We start from the raw sequence: 17,878 nt of genomic DNA on the forward strand, positions 1-17,878 counted from the left end.
CTGACTTAGAGAATAGGATCCAGCTTTGTAGTGGCTAGTAGAATGGTATGAGAGCATGAGGCTGGACCTTTAGACCATGTAAATCCAATGACTTGAGTTCTCCTATCACTCCTCTAGGGCTTGGTTGGTACAAGAGGATGCCAGGATGACTTGATAGTTCTTCTAGACTATCAAACCACACTTGGTAGTAGGGAGACAGCTTCATCATTTAAGGGATGAGGGTGGGCAAATGCACTCAGATCCATAGGAGATTTTGGATATAAACACAAATTTCTATTTGTAGTCCCCATTATTTACCTTGCTAAGCATAGCTTTTCCACTTCCTTATAGTTAGGTAGTTGGTGCTCTCCCAATAAAAGGATGATGAAAAACACTAATAAGAAGCCTCATAATAGTGATATGCTCTAGCAAGGGTAGCTCCTTAAAGACTCTCCAAGTTCCCATTGCAGAGCTAGGTTCCCTCTCCCATGTGGAGTATTGCATGTATCTCAAGAAGCTTAGTGGATGTGCGAAGTCATAAAAAAGGAGATCATTTCACATAATGGGCTATCTATCCCTCTCACCACCTTGATTCTAAGCAAGGACACATGTGAGGGTTGCTCTGAGCTATCATTAGATGATCCTTGCCATGAGGCTTGGGGGGATGAAGGAAGTTAGATATAGGAATTTGTGAATATGCTTGACAACCAACCCCTCTCATATTCTTAGAAGCCCATATGCCTATGTACACTCAAACCAAATACACCATGGAAAGAGTGAGTGGGGCTTACAGAAACGTTTATATCTAAGGTTTCTCATAAGTACTACTAACTAAGTTCATAGGGGTAGAACAAAACTAATTAGATCTTGTGTCAATATCTATCTCTAAGGATGATCAGCTTTGTAAGTGGATAGGGTGGAAGAAACTCGATAATTCAAAGTAATAGAGTATTAGGGTGCACATATTATCATGATCACTCATGACTAGAGTGACAAGTTTTAGGGCTCCCTTGAGAATGAGAATGGACCTATCCAAATTTTCTCTATCACATAGAGGATCTATGGACTTGTCTAAGTAAGGCAAGATGCCAATCCCCAATTGATGTAACAAGTGTCTCCCATCTTTCCAAGCAAGAGTGGAATATCTGTCAGGTTCTTTGGGCCTCTTTGCATCCTCAAATAATGTAACATGGACCTCTCATCCTACCAAACATGCCAAGTAAGGCTAGAGTGGAAATTAACCATAGAGCCAAAGGAACCAAGGTAGGCCCATGACAATTGATGGAATTGGAATTGGGTCTATCCATCCTCATCCAATCACAATTGATAGAATTGGAATTGGGTCTACCCATGACAATTGATGGAATTGGGTCTATCTATCCTCATCCAATCACTAAAACAAACCAATCAAATCAAATGATGAGAAACATCTTCAATTGGATCTTACTATAGTAGTGTAATTAGTCTCCAACCTTATGCTACCTCATAAAGAATTGTCTCCTCCTCCTTGGTTCCAAATAATGCAAATGATCTATAGAGGAACACTTATGCCTAAGAACACACTATTGTACTTGTGGTTCTAGATAATATAGATGACCTATAGAGAAACACTTGTTCCTAATAATGCACTATTGTTTTCTTTCCTTACACAAATGCCAAGCCCCCTCTATCAACCTAACTTTGGAAATCATTGCCAAACTTACCACTTAGTGTATTTGGAGATCCAAATGCACAAGGGCCCTTGATGGGACCTAGACCTTTGCTCCTTAGTCACTCTTAGTGATCTTGCAAGATATTATGCACACCCTCATGGCCACTTGGGGCATAGCTACAAGCTGTGAGTTGAGACTTGGCACACAAAGCCAACCCTAGGAGAGGGTCCAACATGAGAGAGTAGGACCATGGTTTATTTTTCACTTTTGCCATAGCAACCTCATGGCATTTCCACTCTTCCAATTAGTCATAATAGCCTCAGATTTTCTCTACTAAATGTATGAGAGGTTTTTCTCTCATAGGATCTTCTTCCATGTATTTTTGTCATACTTAATATTTCATTTTTTGCAAAAAACAAAAAGAATATGAGGGAGCACCTTTTGCAACTTGTGACATGTGTAGCATTAGGTAGATATACCCATCCTTACTCATGAGACCTTTGGATAGGTTTTCCACTCTTGTTATGCTAGGATACTCAACCTCACTAGAGCAATAGGAATAGACTTTTCAAAATATGACAATTTGTAATATTTGCAAGTCATATAGAAAACTTACCCTAATGCTATGCTTTTTATTTTGTTATGAAATGCATAATCTCCCTTATAGTTTTTCATTCTCTATTGGGATGAAATAATGTGACAATTACCTTTGGTTTTAAAATACTTATTAAGAATTACTTGGCATTAGTAGTAGTTCATCATCATGTATTATTTTCCTTATGAAAAAATGATGCTCTATTAGTTTGTGTCAAACAATGCTTTGTATGGTGTTATTCTAAAGAAAGTTTGCTATTACAATAAACTAGCCTTGCACTTATCTTGGTGAACTTGGCTTGATGCAAAACTAAACCCTTGTCATCATGCACTATATCATATAGCCAACTATTGTGTAGTGGTAATGTTGAAAGGACTAATCTTTTACATTAACTCGGGTGTCATAAAGCTAGTTTACTAGAAGATGGTGCATGGTGTGTAACCTTGAATGGTTGGGAATGTACTCTAAACAAACCTATACTACTCTATGAGGACAAATGTACTAGTCAAATTATTATTATTGGATGATTTTTGGTTAAGGCAGCGAAGGGGTGATGGAGATGGATGATGGGAATGGTGATGGCTTGTCACATCCTCTTCCCAAGCCTCCTCTACGTCTTGAGTACGAAGCTATAGAGGTCACTTTGGCCCCTTTTGATTGGAACCTTACTGCTGAGATAAGATATATTCTTGCTCTTGGGAGACAGAAAGATACTTTTACGGACAAAGAGTTTGCTTTGATTGAATTTCAAGATTCTCGTCTACCAACACTCAAGAATGGCCTCACTAGGTCAGGTATCTGTGAGAGAAGAGAAGTGTGCATGCATCTTACTTGGCGATGGCTATGTAGATGTTTAGAGGTGGGTTTTTCTCTCTTCCCACATGAAAGAACACTCCTCACTTTGTCAACTCCAAGAGATCAAAGGCAATGGGGGGAACATCTCAAGGTCAAAACCTTTAGCTTCAAGGGACTGCCCAAGAAGTGAAAAAGATGAAAGTCAAGGAGGCAAACAAGGAGATCCAAGGTGAATTCCATGCAGTAGTGGTCAAGAAGGAGGTCGAGCAAGTGTGGAGCAGGACCCTCATAGGATGCAGAGGGAATGCACGCATGAAGCGAGCCTATCGACGGTGATGAGAAAGGAGGAGGACCTTTTGAGATGTCTCGCGAAGATTCTAGAACTGTAGAAGGAGGCCAAAAGAGGTCTCTTGAAGCTCAGAGACCAAAGATGCACAGGCACATGCCATCTTTTCTAGAAAGGCAATGGGAGGAGGAGGAAAGAAGGTAGAGGGAGCGCAGAGTATTCCAAGAGAGAGCAAAAGCCCTCCTCTAGGTATGGATGTCACCATGACCATTGATGAGAATATTTTGTCTGCTAACTCAATAGAGTGGTTTAGTACACATGCTCTTATTGGCCATCCCCCTGGTACCAGACCTTGCAGTCATAGAGAATTGGGTCAAGACAAATTGGGTGAGGAAAGGGCTCAATATTACCAATGTGAGATTCTTGAGAAAAGTACTCTTTGTCTTTTTATTTGAGAAACCTGTTATGGCTGCTAGTGTACTTCAGGTTGGTCTTTGGACTATCAAGCATCAACCTTTATATTTAGACATGACTTATCTCTTGATCTTCCCAAGTCTACCAAGACCCCTATCTAGGTAGAATGACACGATTTACCTCTTTCCCTCTACAATTAGTTGCCATCCTTGTGTAGTGGTCTTGGAGAGGTCTTAGGTGTGAATAAAGAGAATTTCATAAATCCTAGAGGAAATCGTCATATTTGCATTAATATGGACATAGCAAAATAACTACCAAGCACTCTTGTAAACCTCAATTGGAATGGTAGTGTTTTCAGAGAGCAACAACTCCTTTGCAAGAATCTTCCAAATTCTTGTTTTCTTTGTGGGTTGTCTAGTCATGTTGTTAAACATTTCCCTTAGAAGAGAGCCAACCAAAGTTTCCCCTTCCCCCAAGGAAGGATCCTAGAGTCACAGAAAAGTGGAAGCCTAAGCCTCCTAGCACCTCAGAAAAGGCTAGTCCTCAAGTGGGAACTAAACCCACTGTAAGGAAAGATGTCTCCTTCTATTATTTCAAAAAATGTTTTTGAGGCTCTTGTGGGCAAAGAAGCTAAAGAGTGGATTAAGGAAAATCAAAGATCTGATATGGAAATTCAGGTTGAAGCAGTCTGGTCTAAGGACTTTGATGATGATATCAACAGAGATGATGCTGACTTCTAAAGATTAAATTGATGATGAGCAGGATGTTTTGAATGTAGGGGGAAATGATATTTCAGTACAAGGTAAAGCTTTCACCCTTGTTGAGAATAAGAGAAGAATGTCTCAGACCAAGGATTCCTCACCTCAGTTGAACAACCCAAACCCTAGGGCAAAAAAGGGGTTAAGAAAGAATGTCAAATAAATATATATATTTTCTATCTCTGAAAGTTAGAGGTCTTACTAACCCTAGTAGAGGACATGAATTGGCTTATTGGCTCCAAGTTAATAATACTAGGACAAAAGTCCTCTTCCTAGTTTAAAGCTAACCCCAAGCTTTTTTAGATTAAAAAGTGTACAAGAGAGTGTAAAGAATATCTAGTAGAGTCTTTTTTAAAGGCTAAATCTACTTCTAATTCTTGGCTAACTGTAGTTGAACAAACTCAAGGGATGTTTTAAAAAGCTAGAAAGGAAAGGGAAAAAATCAGAGCTAAAAGGATTGGCATTATTCAAGATAAAATAATCAGCTTAGAAAAGCTAGCCAGACATGGTGACTTTCAGGCTGAGGCAAATCTTGTTATTAAAAGAAATGAGTTGAGGAGACAAGAAAAAAGTATTCTCAATGAATAAAAAATTTACTTTACAGACTGGTGGGCAGGGAAGGTAGACATACCTACCAGAGAATATTTCAAGCTTATAAGAAGGAAAAGGTCAAATGAAGAAGTACCTTTTATTAGAAAAGTAGATAGCACTCGAATCTCTTCCTCTCGGAAGAGAATGGTGAGATTATTCAAATTCATTTCAAAGCTCTGCTATCTACCTCAATAATTCCTGATAATGAGGTCAACAGAGCTGAAGAGATTCGCAGACTTGCTAGAGAGAGGACTGTTCACAACTTTGACAATGTCTACCTAGAAATGCCCCTAACTTGGAGGAGCTCAAGGAGGCAATGAAAGTGATGGCAAATAGAAAAACTCTTGGGGAAGAGGGGCTCCCCATTGAATTTTATAAAATGTTTTGGGACATTGTGGGACCTTACTTGCTACTTCTTGGCAAGAGAGTGTTAAGGATGAGGCTCTTCCTCCTCATGCCAATGGTGGTGTCATTAAATTGATATCTCAGGAGGGATCTAAGGAGGAGTTAAGAAATTGGAGGCCTCTCACTTTGCTTAATTGCAATTATAAGATATTTTCCAAGGCCCTTGCCCTCAGAATTCAAAAAAGAAAGGATACTTGGATCCTTCAAGAGTAGAGATGTTTCATCAAAGGTAGACACTTACTAGAAGCCATAATCAATATCTAGGAGGGATGTGAATATGCAAGCAAGATATTTATTTCCTTAAATTTTATTTTGACAAGGCTTATGATAGACTGGAGTGGGTATTTATTATTCAAACACTCACTGGCATGGGCCTGGGTCCTATGTATATTTCTTAATTAAGCTGCTACTACTCACTAATGCTTCAACTAAGATCTATGTGAATGGAGCTATGAGTCAACCTTTCACCCTTAAAAGGTCCATTAGACAAGGCTTCCCCATAGCACCCCTACTGTTTGCAATAGCTCTTCTAGTTCTTTGGATTGGCTTCTTTAGAGTCATAGCAAAGGAGGAAATTTGAAGGGCATAGAGTTGCCTTTTGGAAAGCAACTGATATGTCAAGTGCTTGCTGAGATCACACCAATCTTACTCCTAGAAACAATGAGTGGGATATTAAAAGGGTTATGGATTGTTTAGATACTTTTTGCAAGGCCTTTAGATCCAAGATCAACCACACTAAGGCTGGTATGCCACTCTCAGATGATAAGAGTAAGAAGTGCTCAAGGAGGTCAGATGCCATAGAATCAAGCAAGGTACTAGTTTCAAGTTACTTGGGATACCTATGGGTTTTGACAAATCTATGAAACAAAGGTGGGGCTGGTTCATGGACAGTTTCCAAGCAAAGGTTGAAGGGTTTCAAGCTAACCTAGCTGGTAGAAGACTTGACCCTAACCATTGCACTTATTCCATTGTAATTTTTTACCTCACTTGATGGTCTCCTTCTAAAACAAGACGATAGATTCATTAGAATCTATAGATCTTTTCTCTAGGGTAAGAGCAAGAGAATTGCTAAAGTCAAATGGAGTTTTGGTATAAAGCCTAAAGAGGAAGGTGGTTTAGGGATCATTGATATAGAACAAGATGCTAGGAAGCTCTCTTCCACCTAGGTCATTAAAGCTACTCTGCATCCTCAAGGTGATTGGGCTCAGCTCTTTCTCAGAAATGTCATCCATCTCAGACCTATTAGAGCCCCCAAATGGAAAAACTACCTTACCTTGTCTACCATTTGCAATCATGAACCTTGTAAAGCAAAAGCTATTCTATAAGGCTGTGCACCAAATGCATGATTGGCTCAATGCCCTTCTTCAAAGACCAATGCAACATCAAAGAGACCTCGGCATCCAACCAACAAGTGCACTACTTAAAGTGCTTCATGATTGACCTAAGACAGCTCTCAACTAGAATTTTGGACCCCTACCCTAGGACGAGTCTGTAGATATGAACAAGAAGAAATCCCAACTACTATGATAAGCAATCGTTCGCCTATTGGTGACCCATAAATCTCTACCCTTAGGACCTAGCCACTCTTCCATCATATGGCACATTTGATCTCTCATTCAGATCAAACAACAATGAGTTCCATTGCTCCTCCCAAGTGGTAGCAAAGTTGAAGCCCCAAAAGGAATGGGTGGGAAAACTAACTACCCTGATGCAACGGCCTTTGATGGGGATGAAGAATGAGCACCATCGTCTCTAGGGTGAGTGGATAATCATTTGAGACATTGAGTTAATTCTAGGTTCCTAGCCTCCTGGATGGCCATGGGCAAGGGCTACTTTGGATGAGGTTTCAAACTTGCAAGTTGAGCAAAAGGGCCATCTCCCACTAGCTACTTTGTAGGAGCTATGCCCTATGCTAAGAGAGGTTCATATTGGGGCTGCAAAGAAGTGGCCTCAGACTGAGAAGGGGAAGTCTTAGCCTTGCCTTTGCCAAAGACTTGGGCATGGAAGGAGGCTAAGACTTTAGAAGGGGGGGTTGGTGAGATGACGAAGATATAGGGACCACTACAAAGGAGAGGGAGAAGGGGGCAAAGAGGGGGGGGGGGGGGGCAAAGAAGAGGAGGCGGAGGGAAGGTGGTGAGAATGACTATAGTAGGGAAAGGGAGAAGAGGAGGGAGGAGGGAGGAGGGGAAGGGGGGGAAGGAGAGATCCAAGAGGGGCAAGGGGGGAGGGGGGGCAGTGGGGGAGGCCAAAGGGACTAGGAGAGGGGGAGGTGGGGCTGGAGAAGGATCTAGATGCGGTGGGGAAGGAGGAAGGGGGATAGGGGGAATTAGACTAGGTGACTCTCTTGAGGCTTGTCATGGTGCGAAAGCCACCATAAGGCCTGCCTACCATAATGCAAAATTGGAGTAGAGGCATCCCTTGGGGCCTACCATGGTGCATAATCTTGGGAGGTCCTACCCTTTATCACTGACAAGTTGTTTCAATCTAAGGAGTCCCCTTACATCCTTGTAGCTTGAGAGGTATTTTGGGCTCAAGTTCTGGGCTCAAGTTCTACCAATGGTCTCGCTAATATGAGTAGGCAGTTGGAAGCACCTTTCATTGAGGAGCTCTAGGAGGCCCTTAAGGCCCTACCACCCTAGAAATGCCTAGAGGAGGATGGATTGATCCCGTCTTTCTTAGGTGTTTATAGGACCACATCCACACCCCCCCTTTAGCATCTTTTTAAGAGATATCAAAATGAGGCTCCATCTCACTCTTGTGTCCATAGGCAATTATTTTGTGCCAATGGCCTAGCACTCAAATATTTCTCCTCCTCCTTGAAATATTCCTATAGTGTTTTAGGCCAAGAAGCTTGAATAATCTCAACAATTTAAATCAAAATGTTGCATTTGTTTTGTGACATTATAGGAGAAAAGACCCATGGCACATAGTTGATGCTCAATTGGACAAAGCAGTGGCTCATGTAACCATCCATGTAGTCAATGACATCCATGAACACATCACAAATTGTTCATGCCACATTGATCTCTCAATCAAACACTTTCGAATTTCATCCTTTCTACTTGCACAAGGGATGCTAGCTAGGAAGGGTTGGTAAAGTAAACCTATAGTGGACATCTTAGTGTGGTGGTGTGAAGGTAGTCTCATAGAAGGTGAGGAGGCAATCTTGGTCAGTGAAGGTGGGAAGGAAAGCTCACAAAAGTGAAATCAAGCAAGTCTATAAAGGAAAGCATGTGTTATTCTTTAAAAAAGACCCCAATAGTGACTACATTAACCTCAATAGCCACATTTGCCAAGGTTGTGGCCGAGTTGGGTGAGTGGAGTGGCATGGCAGTAGACAAGAAGGGAGAAAAAGTAAGGTATATGGGTCCACCGTGAGAGGCCATTATAAAAAACCAAGAAGATCAAGAAGTGATGAACATGCTAACACAATCACTTATATAAGGCCCAATGACAAAGAAGACAAGTTGGTGTAGATAGTAGAGCAAGGGTGAGAGCTAGTTGTGAGAGCATGAGTTATAGGGTCATCGCATGGGGTTACGTCTTCATCATGGAGAGGCAACATAGGAAGGACTAGGGCATCACTTAGAGCAGCTGGGAGGAAGATGGCATCTTGTGTTTTCTACCTTGAGATTGGTTGCCTCATCATGTACTCCTTGTAGGGTTTGTTGGTCATCTCGTGCCTTTTGTGCGGTCTCAAGCATCATTTGTAGCTGAGCAACTTTGATTGCCACATCTAGGAAGCCTGGAGCCTAGAGCTAGCAACATGCAACTTCTCAACCTCACATTGTATGTTGCCATAATCCCAATGTAGCTCAGTGTGAGTGTGTTAAAGCTAGTTGTGCGTCTGCACCAATTTATCATACACATTCTTTCTGTTATTTTGTAGCTCTTGTAGGAGATCCCGTTCTATGCCAAGGGCAGTTTGTGCTTGTTGGGAATTGACCATGTTCTCCTCTAAGAACTTCATGTACTACTACTCCTGGTATTGTGTCTAAAGGAAAAGATTATGATTGAGTACCTGGGAGGGAGCCAACCAACTAATCGAGGACATGGGCTGCCACAAGCACATTTTCCCTTAGGCAATGCCACTTTCTCTCAATGGCATACCTTTTCCAATGATTGTCCTTGAGAAAAAGAGGATCAAGGGAAAATGGTTCAAGCAAAGGTCTGAGGATGTTGGGAAGCATGGGTAATGTAGCTGAGCTGGCCAAGGCTATGGTAACCACTTCGTCTGATGTTTTTGGCTTGCATTGTGGGCCTGCTTCCCATGTCTTCTGTTGGGGCACCCTGCACTGTTTGACTCAAAACTTAGGGACTGGGAGGAGCCCTCATCATTGTTGTCACCCGGGGCCTTCTCCTACTTTGGATCACTGTCTTTCTCCTCAAACACTTGCACATTGCCTTTCTCCTCAGACCCCTCCTTGCTGTCTCTCTCCTTAGTGTAGAATCTTCTAGGATAGAATAGATGCATCTTAAAAGAGGTGTGAGAGCACAATGAAACAAAATGGTAGTTCTCTATTATGGATTGTGAGAGAGAGGACTCTCTCTTATAGAAAGGGGGAGAAGGTAGTACCTTCCCTACATAAGTGGCAATCAGCCCCTACATCAGTGGGAATCAGTCCCTACATCAGTGGGATTGCCTTTGGCTTACATCATCACTTAGGTCACACACTAGACACATCATAGCACTTGATGTGCCTTTACAACACACACAGACACACATGTGACTCCCCTAGATGCACATATGCACCATAGAGCAAGCCCTTGATCATACTTATCCCAACATACCTCCCCTCAAGGGGTTGCCTCTTGCAGTGTCAAGGATACATCTGGTCTCATAGTTTCTCATGCCATCTCATGGTGGTCAAGGACAAATCTATGGCTAGGATCTCATGCTAGCAAGGGTTCCCAAGGGTGTGAGGTTCACAGAAATGGGACAGTCAAAAAACATGGTCTACATCATATGGTGACTAGAGGTGATTTACAAAAGACATAACATATGATATTCTTTTTGGAGTACTACTCCAGGCAGAGAACCTCAAAATTTGACCAAGTGATGATAAACACAAAAGTGCTTAAAAAGCATAGTCTTCATAGGAGGCCTCATCTTGTGGAGGCACATCAACTGAAAGTAAATTGGCAGTTTCTGGCTTTGTAGTTGCTTCCTTTTTGGCTTTACAATACTTTTCATGGTGATTGTTTTTGCCACAATGTTTGCAAGGATTGATCTTAAAGCAATCTTTTGAGAGGTGATTAGTCTTCCCACAATGTCTGCAAGGTGAAAACTTGCCCTTTTGAGTTTTTATGGCATAGGCTGTGTCATTGCCTCTCCGGAGTTCCATGTGCCTTTCTTCTTCTTGAAGAGCAGTAATAAGACCTTCAAGAGTAGGATTAGGAATATTTTTCAAAGTGGTAACAACATGATCATAATCTTGAGGCATACTTTTGAGCAACACTACCATTGCATCATCTGTAGTTATTGGAGAGTTGATAGAAGCAAGTTGAGTCATGAGACTCCACATGTGATTGACACGAGCAACCAAAGGAGTGCCACTAGCCATCTTCAATTCAAAGAAAGCAATCTTAAGTGACAATTTTGAGATGTGAGAGCTAGCACCAAAAATAATATCAAGCTTCTGCTAAGCTTCATAAGGAGACTCCAAATCAGAAATGTGATGAATATAGTCATCTCCTAAGCCAAGAGCAATGATGCCATAGGCTTTCTCCTCTCTAGCAAGATCTTGTGCCGGGCGTGTCGGAGCTGAGGATTCTCCAGCATTAGAGGCTATTGAAGAAGAAGTTGAAGCAGGTTTGACAAGCCCCCAGAGGTTTTCCCTCATCAATGCAAACTTAACTTTCATCTGCCATGTGTGAAAGCCTTTACCATTGAACTTATCCATATTCAAGAAGGTAGCCATGAGAGGGTCTAACCCAAAATGGGCAGTGTCTACTCTCTTACAAGGCTAGAAAGAGTTAAAAAACTTCAAAGTATAAGCATTTAGTGTAGCAAAGACTTGTAACCAAATTCCATACTACAAATCATAATGGAAATGATGCTTCAACTTGCATGCTTCATAGAGGTGGCTAAATGAAAGTATTCCAAGCAAATACAGGTATAGCAACTTGAAGGAAAGCTGTAGCCACAGTTGTACTGATGCTATTCAACACTTTAAAACATCAAAAATGCTAAAGTAGCATCTAATGTAGCATCAAACTCACAACATTGTCAAAACTGTCCAAAACAGAGGCCTGAACTTGAAGGGTGCAATTCTCATAGCTCATGGCTCTAGTCAAGGGGATTTTTATGTAGACGAAAGGCCTTATACCAAAGAAGGTCCTCCATTAAGGAAGGGCGCAATGTTGCGCCAGGTTGCCATAGCCAAGCTTGAGAAAACCGACTGGTTTTTTGTCTGTTGCACCTCCATTTCTTGACCAAACGAGCTCAGATTTTAACAGCAAGTTGCCTGTAGTGTCGTGCAGCTCGGGCTCAGGCTTAGAGGGATTTGCAAATAGGTAAGCACAGAGGCGGCATTGCGCGATTTATCGACGAGCAGTCTTCGTGTTGGCGTTGCACGTATAGAGGAGAACTTTCTAATTGCTTACAGCTAGAAGGTCGCCCATACGTGAGGAGTTTACAGCTCAAAGGGTTTGAGCAATGGTCGCTTGTAGGTAGAGAACAGAGCTCTCATAGATTTGGGGAAGAAGGAGGAAAATGAAGAAGATGAAGAAGCTTTGAAAAACTAGTAGTTTATGCTAGAGAAAGCATCTAATGCTAGGCTAGGCTAGATCTAGAACCTAAAGCTCTGATACCAAATGTAGAATCCCGTAGGATAGAATAGATGCATCTTGAAAGAGGTGTGAGAGCACAATGAAACAAAATGGTAGTTCTCTATTATGGATTGTGAGAGAGAGGACTCTCTCTTATAGAAAGGGGGAGAAGGTAGTACCTTCCCTACATAAGTGGCAATCAGCCCCTACATCAGTGGGAATCAGTCCCTACATCAGTGGGATTGCCTTTGGCTTACATCATCACTTAGGTCACACACTAGACACATCATAGCACTTGATGTGCCTTTACAACACACACAAACACACATGTGACTCCCCTAGATGCACATATGCACCATAGAGCAAGCCCTTGATCATACTTATCCCAACACTTAGCATTGTAGTTGTCGAATGGTCTTGCTCCAGTGCTAGGTGTGGGGAGGGTGTTCAGCCATTGCACTTCACCTAAAATCAACCTACAGTGCAGCATGTAGAGATGTGGCCCAAGCTTGCAGTGTGCCTGGCCCCTGATAACAGCCTTGAGCAATTTCTCAAATTTTGTATTAATGCTAGTCAAAGGTAGTAATCATCTGCCTAATGTATTGTCAAGACACATAGCCGACATTTGTCTTCAAACCTATAAACTCAAAGAGGAAACAGCAGACCACTCGGAGACCTTGATGTGGGGCTTTACTAATTAGTTATCCCTATGGCGATGAGTAACTGTCTGCCTCAAAATATTTGTCACATCTATCATTTGCTACCAATGGGCATGGTACCATTGGAGTATTCAACTAGAAGACTTCCCCCAACAAGGTTGTGGGCAATCAAACATGAACATCCTGAATAGAGACACCATGAGACACCATGGTCTTCTTCATCATAGGAATCCAAAATCTCCTCTACAAGGCCCTCATCCTAGACTTTCACCCATGGAAGCCTAGCAAACTTTAGCAAACGATTGTGCTTCAAGATACTATTGATGACTTCATTTGTAAACTTTGTGATCAAACGAGGGGGTGCAACCCATGAAGGTGCCCTACGCCTCTTTTGGTGTGGACAGTGTGGGCTATGCATTCCTTCATGATGAAGAGGATGGTATAGACTGCAACAGACAAAGGTGAAGATGAGAGCAAGGGCAAGAAAATCTCAAAGGGAGATGAGAGAAACCATCAATATGATGCAGAGGAGAATAGGAGACGAATGTAGTTGTGAGTGACAAAGATGACGAATGACCAAAGTTAAGTGTAGACAACAAATGGCAGAAGATGGACATCTTGTCACTTGAGTGGTTACATGATTTAATAAAACACCCCCTTCTTCGGTCTCATAAGTTGAATTTATTGCCCTTGTAATCCCCAAACTATCACTTGGCTGCATACAAGTCACTATCTCTGCTATAACTAATCAACTTGTTGGCATACTTTTCCTGATACACAAGGCTCAATCAAGGCACTCTCAACCGAGTGACCTACATCCGAGCCATGTGGTACTGAGGAACTATTTCTTGGTAGGATTTAACTTTTCTCCCATTTTACTACTCAAGAAAGACTCTTCCTTGAAAATCCTTGAGTTGTACTATCTCATTAGGAAAAACTTCAGTTCACCTATAAGGCACATTCCATCCAAGTTTGAGCTTTGTTTTGAGGGGTCCCAACTTGGCACTATACATTAAGATTAACATACCTTTTTCCAAGTGTTTAGGAACAATATGCCAACCATGCCATGCTGTCCTTCTCCTCTGAATGACCTACTATGACTATTTCAAACACAAATTGAGTTGTGCTCCGCCGAGCTGGGTTATCCCGGAGTGCCTTAATTTCTACCCACTTGGGAGCATAATTTGTAGCAACCACAATATACTTATTTTGCATAAACCTGGCAGGTCTGAAAGAACCAACAAAGTCCAATCCCCATCTTTGAAATGCTTCCCAAGGATGAGTAGGTTGCAATGGCATGGCATACGTCAAACTACATACATTTTATTTGAGCATCCTTGAATAAAGTTCCCCAACATAATCCTATTTGCAATTCCTTCCAAGCTATCAAATCACCCTAGAAGTGTCCACCAGATGGGCTTGAGTGAGCTTCCTATAAGTATATAGCACGTTCACATGGAAAGACCCATCGACACATAACACCATCTGCACATTGTCACTAAAGATGCCCACCGATCAAGGTGAATTTGCAAGCCTTCAAGTCTAATTGCCTTAGTTTATCTCTCGGCATACTATCAAGAAATTTTCCATGAGATAAATAGTCTATCAATTTGGCATACTCATTTTCATAATAGTCAATTGCAAAGAGCTCAACTTTTGGAAGCTTAATAACAACCCCTTGAGTTTCTTATGGTGTGCACATAGCCAAGACAAGCGATTGGCCCCCACATGCATTTTATCAGCCATATGAAATCATGTAAAAGAAGCATCCAAGCATCCTTGAATGACAGTCTTATTGATCAAGTACAGCAAAGCCTGATAATCAACATAGAAAATAAATGGTTTGCTAAGCGAATAGTGCTTTATTTTTTGCACAATAAGTATCATGCCCATAGCTTCATGCTCATAGTGCTATAATTAGATTTTTTAGGTGTTAACTAACTGGCATAATACACTGGGTAATGTAATCCACCATTTGGTTGTGCCAATATAATCCCTAATGCATATCTAGAGGCATGCGATCGAGGTTGCCTCGAAATGGGTGGACGCAACTTGAGTTTTCAAGTCATGAAATACAACAGACAGTTGAGAATTCCATTCAAACTTGGCATCCTTCTTAGTTAATTCATATAGCAGAGCTGTAATCTTGGCAAAATATTTTATTAAACTCCTATAACTAGTATTGCACAAGGCGTGGTCCCAATCAGTAGGTGGTATTGACATAGAGCAAGCTATTTCACGTCTGTTTGAATTAGCACTTGAGACCCATTTAAATACTATAAGAAAAGGTGATAGAACAACACCTTTTTAATATTCACACAACAAAAGAGAATGCATTTGTGTTTCTATATAGTCTATATCAAGGTTTGCATTTATGTAGTTGCAAAATTCAACGATAAAAGAAAACCTTTTTTATGTTCCCACAATAAAAACGATATACTTGCCAAAATAGGTCACCCGCCAAAATGACATAGATATAGGTCACCCGCCAATATTTCTATATTATTTTTTTTTTTTCAAGAAATCATATTCATTAAATGACCCCGAGTTCGCTTGAACATCAATCGTTATATCGTTTATTCATGAACCTGAGCTGCTTTTGGATCCTAACACCAGGTAATGAAATTCAAAGGTGCAAAGCTTGTAAAGCAAGAAAAGTTGGAAAGCAATAAGAAAAGAAAAAACCGGATCCAAAATAGCAAAGACAAATAATAACCAGTAGGTTGTACGCTAGTTGTAGCTATTTCACTTAAATCCTAGTTCTATATGATCTAAGGCCTCCAAGCGCAGAGTAGGAATCAATTTTCATTGTTGATTTTTTGTCCACTTTTCATCAATTCTAGGTGATTCACTCGTGACTTGCATCATCCCAAATATGCAGCTCATCTTCACTCAAGATATCAGCACAACAAGCTCAACATCCCCAATGTTGCATTCTGAACTCAAAATGTAGCCAATTTTACAGTGCATCTGATGGGCTTGAGCAAGGAAGATAAACCACAGCTATTGAGGTGCCATTGAACAACGAGGCAGCCAAGGTGATCTTGAACAGTGAGGATGGATTTGTAGTTAAGAGATGAGGATTTGCAGCTGAGAGGTGAGTTTGAATAGTGAGGGAGACGATGGATCCCAGACAGGATCCCAGACAGATTGAGGATGAAAAGATGCCTAAATGAGCTTTAGTGTATGCCTATTGTGCAAGAAAATTATACGACATTAACATAGTACCTGGGAAAGGAAAAATCAAAAAGCTCCTCTATGCTTTTGAGCTTAGATCCACACCATTAGATTTGTACAAAATCAATGTGCATCACTGTGACAAGTGGCTTCATGAGGATTGAGAAAACCCAGAACCTTCTATAGGGTGCCTTGCGTAAAAAATGATAAAAGCCCAAAAAAGAACCTAATTAAGTCAAATTTTTTGGCTCTGGCATTTATTGAATGGCATGACTCAGCATCCCATGTGTTGCATTCTAAACTCAAAATGCAGCCAATTTTGTAGTGCAACTGATGGGCCTGACTAGCAAGGAAGACAAACTGCAGCCATTGAGGAACAATGAGGCGGCCAAGGTGATCTTGAATAGTGAGGATGGATTTGCAACTGAGAGACAAGGATTTGCAGCAACTGAGAGGCAAGCTTGAACAGTGAGAGAGACAATGGATCACATACACAAATTGAGGACGAATAGATGCCTAACTGAGCTTTAGTGTATACTTATTGTGTGCAAGAAAAGTATATGACATTAACATAGTACCTGGGAAAGAAAAACTCAAAAAGATCCTCTATGATTTAGATCCACACCATTAGATTTGTACAAAATCAATGTGTATGATTGTGACAAGTAGCTTCATGAGGATTGAGAAAACCAAAAACCTTCTATAGCCTGCCTTGTGTAAAAACTGATAAAGCCCACAAAAGAATGTAATCAAGCCAAATTTTCTGGCTCTGGCATTTATTGAATGACATTAATTTTACCTAACTCCGTTCGGATACCATCTTGTGAAATCACATGCCCAAGCAAGATACCAAGTCAAACACTAAATGCACTCTTGGTGAGATTAGGTGAAATGCCTGCTTGCCTGCAATGCTGAAAACACTTTTTCCGAAAAGAATAGATGATCTTTATCTATAGAGTACACACAAAAAACATCCAAATAAATGGCTATGAATTCCACAGTCTCTAAAACTCTCAACGATAAACTTCTAAAATGTTGATGGTGCATTTCTCAAGCCAAAAGGCATAACTTGGGTTGCATAAGCACTACATCTGTAATAAAGGTTGTCTTAGATTGATCATCTGGAGCTATAGTGATTTGATTATAACCACTATAACCATCCTTAAATGAATGCATTTTGGAACCTAATCAAGATCCCATCTGTAAATGGTATTGGAAATGGGTCAGGAACAATTTGAGCATTCAATCCACACATACTCAGAGTTTACCATTTTTCTTTGGCACTACCACGATGGGAAATAACCAATCTTGCACTCAATAGCATAAATGAATCCTACTCGCAGAAGTTGATCTAATTCAGCTTTCAACTGCTTAGCATAATTTGGATTCATTTTCTATCTTTGTTGCCAAAGGGGCTTGGCATCTAGTATCAAGGGAATTCTATAAAAAAAAACCTTTGTACCTGGTGAAAAGTTCTTTGATAATCTAAAGTTGCTCAAAAGAAAGATTAGCACTGACCACCACAGTTGTAGGCTTGTCATGTATGCCAAGGTTGAGTTCTTGTGTTGGCTCTAGCACCACCTGATCAGTTCGAGGTGGGTAATAGTGACTGGGGTCTCTGCCATTTCTCTTTCCCCTTCAATATCTTCAGTGAAGTTGCTTAAAAATAGATCTTTCTCTTTTGCAATTTGCTTGACTTCAAGTTTTGCTTAATATCAACACAACCACTTGGAAAATGTCGATTACACTATAGGAAGGATTTGTAATTCCATTAAGCATGACTCTATATCTTGAGG

This window comes from Dipteris shenzhenensis, chromosome 12 (genome assembly GCF_047967505.1).
Source record: "Dipteris shenzhenensis isolate YYH24624 ecotype China chromosome 12, Dip_SZ_1.0, whole genome shotgun sequence".
In the NCBI taxonomy this organism is placed as follows: Eukaryota; Viridiplantae; Streptophyta; class Polypodiopsida; order Gleicheniales; family Dipteridaceae; genus Dipteris; species Dipteris shenzhenensis.